At 40.1% G+C, this 10,094-nt stretch overlaps 1 long non-coding RNA gene across 1 annotated transcript; it reads right to left on the bottom strand.

Annotated features, from left to right (window-relative positions):
* Positions 1 to 7,276: 7,276 nt before the first annotated feature.
* LOC106587589 (uncharacterized) lies at positions 7,277 to 10,078 on the bottom strand. Its single transcript, XR_001324469.2, has 2 exons — positions 9,106 to 10,078; positions 7,277 to 8,753 (listed from the first exon to the last, which is right to left on the bottom strand). It is a non-coding gene; the product is annotated as an uncharacterized lncRNA (long non-coding RNA).
* Between the last annotated feature and the right edge of the window lie 16 nt (positions 10,079 to 10,094).

Genomic DNA, 10,094 nt, shown 5'->3' on the forward strand with positions numbered 1-10,094 from the left:
TTTAACAGAGCAAATTAAATGTGACCATACTTTACCACTCATATATCATCAATGATGCTATTTAGGACTATATAGCATTTTCAAAATAATCAACAGCTATTGTTTCAATTCAAGCCAGGAGTCAACAAAAAATGGACAATTAACAAAATAAACAAGGCCTTGGGTTTCAAGCTTTGTTTGAGATCAAATGTAATCTAGAATTTAAGAATGTATATGTTAGATTCACATCTCAACCAAAAATCTAAGTTGAAGAACTAGATAAAATAAAACTTTATTTAAAATGGATTTAAGTTTGATTTAATTTGATTTATTCTTAGATTTTAGGTTGAGATGGAGACATGAATCTAACATATCAATTATGAATTATTATAGACAAATTGGAATTACAGCCCGACTAAGTCGGAACTACCCAAGCAGAAGATACATCTCCTTCAAATGTTGATATTTGGTTGCGTTGGCAACCAACCACGATTCAATATCGCTTTTACAATATAGTAAATAGCCTATTAAGTTTGACAAGTTAACAAATGATATATTGGATGCAGAGGTAAAAATAAAGATACAAAATAAAAAATAGAAATAATGACATGAAGAATAAATACACAGTGAATAACAAATAACAATAACGAGTAAAAATAACATGGCTACAAATGCCTTCAGAAAGTATTCACACCCCTTGACTTTCTCCCCAAAATAGTTTTTTACAAATTGGAATAAAATAAAAATGTATCTACACAAAACACTCTGTAATTTCAAAATACAAGAAAAATTCTAACATTTTTTAAAAGATAAATGCAATATAAAGCACTAATATGACTTCATTAGATAACTATTCAACCCCCTGAGTCAGTGCATGTTAGAATCACCTTTAACAGCGATTACAGCTGTGAGTCTTTTTCAAAATTCTTCAAGCTCTGTCAGATTGGTTGTTGATCATTGCTAGACAACCATTTTCATGTCTTGCCATCGATTTTCAAGAAGATTTATGTCAAAACTGTAACTCGGCCACTCAGCAACATTCACTGTCTTCTTGCAACTCCAGTGTAGATTTGGCCTTGAGCTTTAGGTTATTGCCCTGCTGAAAGGTGAATTTGTCTTCCAGTGTCTTTTGGAAAGCAGGTTTGTTCAAAGGGATATTCAGTGTCTGTTGTTTTTTCTTTTTACCCATCTACCAATAGGTGCTCTTCTTTGCGAGGCATTGGAAAACCTCCCTGGTCTTTGTGGCTGAAACTGTGCTTGAAATTCACTACTCGACTGAGGGACCTTAAAGATAATTGTATGTGTGGGGTACAAAGATGGGGTAATCATGTGCATGTTATGTGTGTGTATGTATGTGTTGGGTTGTCAGTGTAAGTATGTGCGAGAGTGTGGGTCCAGTGTTTGTGCATAGAGTCAGTGCAAGAGAGTTAGTGCAAAAAAGGGTCAATGCACACGCCCACAAGAGCGGAAATTCAAATGAAAGACGATGCCTCTAGCTTACCCATGATGTTGCACAACAATTTAAAGGGAAACTCCACCATATTTTCATTATCTCCAGCACAAAAACGGTGCATTTCTACGTTTTGTAGAAAAAATATATAATTAAAAGTTTTACCCTATGACATCATCTAATGTTTAAACATTTTAAAAACAGTGATTTACAAATTCTATGAGATTCGTGGGGATGTGGGGAGCAAGGAAATACCCTCCTTTGGGCTAGAAAGTCATTGCAGGTTTTGATAATCACAGTTTTTTACTTTTAATCCTACCCTGTGATGTCACAGAGAAGCATTTTTTAAAGACGTTTCTTTTTATCTTTTTAACCACAGATAGAAATAGAAATGCGCTGTTTTTTCATGTAGACACTGGTTTGGTGCTGGAGATGATGAATAGGAGGTTGAACAGTAGTGGTTGAAAAGTGGATAATTTGTAAAGTTTCACTTATTTCAGAGCTAGTTTGTATTTAGAAATATATACAGTACCAGTCAAAAGTTTGGACACACCTACTCATTCAAGGGTTTTTCTTTATTTTTTACTATTTTCTACATCGTAGAATACTAGTGAAGACATGAAAACTATGAAATAACACATATGGAATCATGTAGTAACCAAATATAGTGCACTACTTTTGACAAGAGCCCTATGGGCCCTGGTCAAAAGTATTGCGCTATAAAGGGAATAGGGTGCCATTTGGGACGTGAACCACACCCCCTATGTAACCTACAGCTTGTAGAAAATCTATCAGGCCCTTCACATGCAATCAGATCCATGTCCCTCATGAATAATCTCACTGTACTTGTAGTTATCTGTTGACGGGCCACAGGCTTGGTCTGTATTTAGCGCTCCCATTAATATTATTTTCCTGAAGCGGAGACATACATATTGAGGGGGACTAATAGTTGTAGAACAGTGGCTTCTCTGTGTTTAGGGTTGCAGCTGGGAGTGGGGCATTCAGAACACACACACACACACACACACACACACACACACACACACACACACACACACACACACACACACACACACACACACACACACACACACACACACACACACACACACACACACACACACACACAGAGAGACTGGAGCAGCTCTAATTATTTTCACTGAGATGAGGTCAGACCCAGCAGCCAGCACCCAGTCATGAAGAGAGGACCAGGCTTGTTATCTTGAATCTGCAGACAAACAAACAAACATGCACTCTAATATACAGCCAGCTCCCTTCAGCCTTCCAGCTCTAGTCATAATCCTATCTAACTAAACACAAATCTAAACATATTAATATACAAGCACAAAGACCTAACCATGAATATGAGTTATACAAACACGATGATGACTGCAATCCTATTGCAGTGTATTAAGGCATCTTAGTTTCTTTTTCTTCCACAGACTATGCTGTGCTGTTTCTATGGCATGATGACACATGAAGCAGTAAAGCTGTTATTAGGTTGTTTCCCCTCCTCTTGGATGTCTACAAGGAAACCATTATCTAAATGCCTCAGTAATGTTCCCTGATGATTGGCCTTGGCCAGTTGTCATGGTGAAAGCTATGAATGTTAAATCCGTGATATGGATGGTTACATATGGGTAGTTTGTTTTTCAGTGAATAGACAATAAAATACATGGCATATTCTAATACAAATCAACGCATGTACATGTAGATTCTTCAAGGACTGGCTTCATAATGTGGTAAAAGGAACTCCAAATCATCATATCACATAATCAAACTCTATCATAACAAATATTGCACGGCATACAGTGAGATGACAGCACTCTCTCAAGGCACATCGAACACAACAACCCTTTGACATACGTAGTAATTTATGATGTAGGGTGATATGCAGTATGCTCCTGTAGCAGTAATGTATGCCCTAACACTTAGGGAAACAATTTTCGTCTTTTTCCGCCTCCTGCACATTATGTTGTTGTTGTTTTTTAAATGTGTACAAATTGTCCTTCTATTTGTGCAAATTAACATACTAAAACATTCAGATGGTCATGACCAGAGAACAGAACAGACTGTTCAACCATAGAGGCTCCAGAACCAGTTCACATCCCCCATATCAGCCATATTCTGCTCACCATCACAAGGCTCCATCACATGGACTCCCTTTCTTATCAAATTTGATATTTTGCAGAATCCACTTCTCCGCATTTACAAAAGGGAGAGATGATTCTCTTTAAGGTCACCTCGACACTGGTGCTGAATGAATGACATTTAGACTACATTTTCCTAGTTTTCTCCATTTGCTTTGAAAGGACTTTCTCTCTCTCTACCCCCGCACACTGCACCGATCAAAACAAATGTGGAAAGATGAATAGCTACACCTGCCGCTGTAGCTTTTGTATTGTACTTCACTGGGTCTCCCATAATTACACAGCAGCTGCCTGCCTCGGCCTCAGCCCCTCACTCACAATCCAACCCTCACCTTAAAGAACATCAGGCTCAACAACATGCTTCTTAGAAACAGAAACAGCTAGAACACAACACAACGTGATTCACAATGTCCACTCTGTTCTCATAATAGAGTAAACAACTGTGTAAAGAGTGTAAGTAGGGCCTAGTAAATGTAAACCTCAAATGAGCCCACAGACGCCTTGCTATAATCATGAGCCAATGGTTAAAACAAATGGATTAGAATTATCCCAGTGAGCACAATACTGCTTTTTACATCAGGTACTCATAGGGGTGTATGTGTTGTGCAAAAATGGATGCTATGTAGGTAGAATTTCTATAGCACATACTAGTCTTTACCACAGACTATATTGATAACAGCGTACCTACAGTGAACCATATCAACATGGTACCTTTAAATACTGATTTGCCCTGTAACAAAAACAACATGTCTTGTGTTTCCTATCCAGAATAATCACGTTATCTTAATCCATATGTCCGAGCCTTCCTCCAGCTACCTGACCTTTTTCTCAGGCTAAATCTTATCCGCCTTCAGGATTTCTACTCACTCATAATCTATTTGCAAGGCCCAAAGACGTTTCATTGGCATGACATTTAATGATTTGATTAATTTTGAGGTTGACTTTGACTGGATACTGTAGGATATAGTAGGTTATACCTCTGAGGATATACATGTGAAGTAAATAAGTTCACTCACTCAGGGTCTCAGGCCCCATTTCTCTGAAGTCTAAAGAAATGACCTTCTGGACACAAGCTCCATTAAACAGCACTGACTGACTATGGCTTCTTCTCAAAAAAACTAAAATATGTTCTGTGCAAATAAACTTAGTCTAGTTCCCATTGTTCATTGTCCACTAAAAGCAGTGTCTAATGGACTGCATTAAAGCTGATGAATCACCAGCTAGCTTTAAGTGTTTTCTCTAGCAGGGATTTTTTTTTGTCATCTCCATGGTGACCTTTCCTTTTCTACCATTAACTTTAGAAACAGAGAAAGAGAGAGAGAGAGAGAGAGAGAGAGAGAGAGAGAGAGAGAGAGAGAGAGAGAGAGAGAGAGAGAGAGAGAGAGAGAGAGAGAGAGAGAGAGAGAGAGAGAGAGAGAGCAGAAAGTGCTGTGGATTCAAAGGGGCTAAACACCATTACCAGGTAGAGCATGCACTGCAGTATGTGAGGGATTCATGCAGGTTTTATTGGTGTATAGTCAGAAGAGAAAGTATGACACGACCACTTAGAAGCATTAGCTTCTGTTAACAGTTGTTTACTTATTCGTTGGTAGAAATTCCACGTAAAATGAGTCAGAGTTCATTCTGAATACCATCCTTCCACCGTGCAGACCAAATAAAGATCAGACTCAGAAAAACAAAAATGTTCTAAACGTCCCCATTCTGTAAGTCAGAAACCTAATGCTTACATCTCAGTCTCCAACTCCTAGATAATACATGACAGCATTTGGGGTGTACACATACGCTTCCAGAATCACAATAAAGGGGGAAAACGCTGTATCTGACTTTTCTTCAAATGAAAGTTGACCTCTCTTGGCACACATCTGTTTTTTGTTGTTGCGCTCAATCAACTGGCGATGTGAACAGGCCACTCCAAAGGAACCACTGTGACACTTCAGAACAGATGGCTTTGACAAACAATTATGAATATCTGGGTGATTTCATAGTGAAATAAAGCCCTGCTCCCTGCAGTTACAGGGAGATCAGTGACATTCTACAAGGCCAGTCATGTCTGGTCCAGCGATGTTGGGTTTGTGCCCATAGGCAATGTTGTTGCCGGTGATGTCTGGTGAGGACCTGCAAGGTGTAACTCGGGCAGTTGTTGTTGCCATCCTGTACCTGTCCCGCAGGTGTGATGTTCAGATGTACCGATCCTGTGCAGGTGTTGTTACACGTGGTCTGCCACTGCGAGGATGATCAGCTGTCCATCCTGTCTCCCTGTAGCGCTGTCTTAGGCGTCTCACAGTACAGACATTGCAATTTATTGCCCTGGCCACATCTGCAGTCCTCATGCCTCCTTGCAGCATGCCTGAAGCACATTCACGCAGATGAGCAGGGACCCTGGGCATCTTTCTTTTGGTGTTTTTCAGAGTCAATAGAAAGGCCTCTTTAGTGTCCTAAGTTTTCATAACTGTGACCTTAATTGCCTCCCGTCTGTAAGCTGTTCGTGTCTTAACGACCCTTCCACAGGTGCATGTTCATTAATTGTTTATGGTTCATTGAACAAGCATGGGAAACAGTGTTTAAACCCTTTACAATGAAGATCTGTGAAGTTATTTGGATTTTTACGAATTATCTTTGAAAGACAAGGTCCTGAAAAAGGGACGTTTCTTTTTTTGCTGAGTTTATAAATGGCCCATTACAAGAGGAGCAGATTACACCCCAGAGTTGTGATCAGATGCCCTTTTTCATTTTAGACTGCCAGGCTAGCCTTTATTGGTTGGCACATCTCTGTTTGAAAATGATGTTTGTAAACCTAATATTCACAATATTCCCTTATCAACAGCTAGACTTCTGAACCTCTATGGTTTAGTGACATAATAATCCTCTATAATGTTTGTTTTCGTCATGAAGCATGTATCTCTTTCTAATGTACAATCATACGATCAACCATAACAACATTCACTGCTATGGGAAATTTGGCTCAAACCATAAAGATAAAAAGCTAATGACATTGTGTAATGTGCATAATACAGAACACATGCTGAGGGCTATTTATGCACAACTGCAAAGATATCCAGTCAGACTAGTTTCTATAGGACTTTATATTTCACTGATAATACAATATGCATTTATGGCAGTGGAACATTGAAGATCAGGACATAAATTAATTTGACTTTCACCCAGGTTTTGCTTCAACAGGTGAGGCCTTGGATTCTCTAATAGCCAAACCCTAGTGAGGAATTTAATATCTTATTCCCTTATGTATGTCTTTCAAGTAAAACATTTCCATATCGCTCTTCAATACATCTCTTTCTTAGGTATACGTTAGTGCACCAAATGGCTTGTTTCTAAAAGCTGCAGTACCATAGAAGAGCTGCTAACTTAAATACAGCCAATCAAATAAGAGTTGCTGTGTTTATAGATACACCTCCCAGAGGGGAATGGTGATGTCATATTTTCCTTTTGATTTGATTTTAATTAAATTGTCCCTTACAACAATTAAAGACAATGTCAATCATGTGTCTTATTTCTCCTTAAAGCAACAGAGAGAGAAGTCATCAATTCCTAGGCCATTACAACATCAATGTCTCATTTCTGCTAAATGGCAGAGGAAAGATAATAGACATGTGTGCATGCATATTAATTAACTGGTAATGAGAAGATAAGAGCCCTTCTCTCTGCAGGTGTGGAACCACTAATCAATTGCCAGTGAAAATGGAGTAGAAATGTGTTTTATTTTATCCCACATCTGAAATTAAAAAGCTATTTAGCACCACATTTTCTAACAAAGTGCTTTCCATTTATCTTCTCAAACACATTATTCAATCACACTTTCCATTTGTATAATGGTAATATTTTCATGTAATTTCCCGCTTCCTCTGTGATGGGTATTTGTGATATGGGCTTTGTGAAATGGCTATTCCCTTCCAGCTCTATTCACTCGCTGGTAATACATTTACAACATATATTTCAGATTAAATGTCTTGAGAAAATGGACCAGGGCCTTGGATAGCCCACCAAATACTGATGGATCACTTCTGCACCCTGGTGGTGACAGACAGAACTGCAGGTGTGTTTACATGCCACCTGGTGGCAAAAGAAAGCATTGCAGTATATAGTATTTGTATCTATGGGAACCATTTCCTTCATAGGTAATAACAAGCATGCTGCTGTCTACCCAAACACAGAGTTGTAACAGCTTCCTGATGCAGTGTTATGTAGTGTTGGAGCCTAGGATTGCTGGAGTGATCAGTAATATGCTGTACAGCTGTAACAAAAACTGCCTACAAAGCCTACTGATTTGGCTGCTGTTCGGTTTAGCCTGCGGCAGGGTTGGAAGCTTTTGAAATAACTGATTGCAATTGCCACCTTGGAACAGAGGTGTGTGATGGAGAGTGAGATAGAGATGGAGGTAAGAACAATAAAGGACATTAAAAACAATAAAGGACATTAGTCAGATTGAATCTGTACATTTACTACCATGTCTCATTGTTGTTACAATGACCATACTGGCACATTAACAGGATATAAACATGGCACTGTGGACACTGAAGGTCCAGTTGAGAGATTGAGAGAGAGAGTGTTCTGGAAAAGCAACAGTAGACAGAGTAAGGAACCTGTGGCTGGTAGGTTACATCACAGAGGGGAGTGTGTGGCTGGTAGGTTACATCACAGAGGGGAGTGTGTGGCTGGTAGGTTACATCACAGAGGGGAGTGTGTGGCTGGTAGGTTACATCACAGAGGGGAGTGTGTGGCTGGTAGGTCACATCACAGAGGGGAGTGTGTGGCTGGTAGGTTACATCATAGAGGGGAGTGTGTGGCTGGTAGGTTACATCACAGAGTGGAGTGGGGTGTGTGGCTGGTAGGTCTACATCACAGAGTGGAGCGGGGGGTGTGGCTGGTAGGTTACATCACAGAGTGGAGCAGCGTGTGTGGCTGGTAGGTCTACATCACAGAGTGGAGCGGGGTGTGTGGCTGGTAGGTTACATCACAGAGTGGAGCGGGGTGTGTGGCTGGTAGGTTACATCACAGAGTGGAGCGGGGTGTGTGGCTGGTAGGTTACATCACAGATCGGAGCGGGGTGTGTGGCTGGTAGGTTACATCACAGTGTAGAGCGGGGTGTGTGGCTGGTCTGGTCCCAGATGACGATGGACAGTTGTGCAGCATTGCCTTCCTCTGCAGGCAGGTCCAATCTGTAAGCACGCACGCACACAGAGAGAGAGAGAGAGAGAGAGAGCGAGAGAGAGAGAGAGAGAGAGAGAGAGAGAGAGAGACCATCTCACTAGCTAGCTATACATCACATCTGGTCATGTCAAATAGCCACAGACAGACAGAGAAGTAATAGAGGTGATTGTATCATAGTGCTGCCCAATGGGATAGTCATCATTTGTTCAACTTGTTTATGGCTTAATCATTAGAATAGCTAACTTCCATTTGATAGAATAAAGAAAGTGACCCAAAATGTCATACAGATAATTGTATTGGTCCATATTTGGGTGATGAGATAGCATAAAAGTGTAACTGGCAGAATTACAGATATCTTACTTTGAGGAGTTTGTGTTAAGAAGAAAGATGGATGTCAGTCGCAGCTTGATATGCCTTCTGTTTCATCTTTGTCTTTGTCTGTAGTTTCTTTAGTCTCCTCAGCGGTGGACTTACTGGTCGAGCTGGCCGACGCTGGTCTGGTCTCTGGCTTTTTAGAAGGGTCCACCACGACAGAACCCCTGCTGGTGTTGCACCCCATGGTTCAGTCCAGTGGGAGACTGATTAAAACAGACGTCCTGTTGAGGTTGTTGGTTGTTGGTTGTTGATGAACACTGAAAAGCGTCTGAAGTTATTACCAAGCTGACCTTTACCTTAAAACCTCCAGGACTGTTGTGGAAGCAGATCCCCCTGGTTTCCTGTGTAACCATAGAAATATAATCCCTAGAACGGACATTCCGATTCAAGTTAATGGGTCTGAGGGCCTTCCCGATTCTAGGGATTCTATTTTCTATACTGGTCTCTCAGGGGTTTAGTTAACAGGCCTTTGCTGATTGGTTCTTGGAGGATTATTATGATTTGCTTGCGTGTCAGGACATAGTTACTGATAAACAGTATGGGTATTGTTACTCAATCACTAGGCCGTCATGGAAACCTATTTTCCCCACTATGAAAGTGAATGGCCATTTGTTTGGATGTTTTTCAAAATATGCCATTTTGAAAATTAACAAAATAACAATTTTACTATATCAACATGAGACTAATATACCAAGACTGATATGTCGCATGCTGTTTATGACCTTGTTGTCTCTTAGTGCCAAAATATCCAACATGGAGCTATGTTTCTTTTCCAAAGTGGCTCTCACTATGTTGTGGTAATGTTGACGATAGGGTAAGGAGATGTTTGAGTTTGAGTTTATTTTATTTTTACAGGGGCAGTGCACATTAATCAATGTTTCAGTAAAAGTGACGGTTTTAGCCAGCTGGCTAATTTTCAACCGCAGTCCCTGGGCAGGTTATTAAAAACAATTACAATACAGACAATCAATGAG

The sequence above is a fragment of the Salmo salar genome, chromosome ssa26 (genome assembly GCF_905237065.1).
Source record: "Salmo salar chromosome ssa26, Ssal_v3.1, whole genome shotgun sequence".
In the NCBI taxonomy this organism is placed as follows: Eukaryota; Metazoa; Chordata; class Actinopteri; order Salmoniformes; family Salmonidae; genus Salmo; species Salmo salar.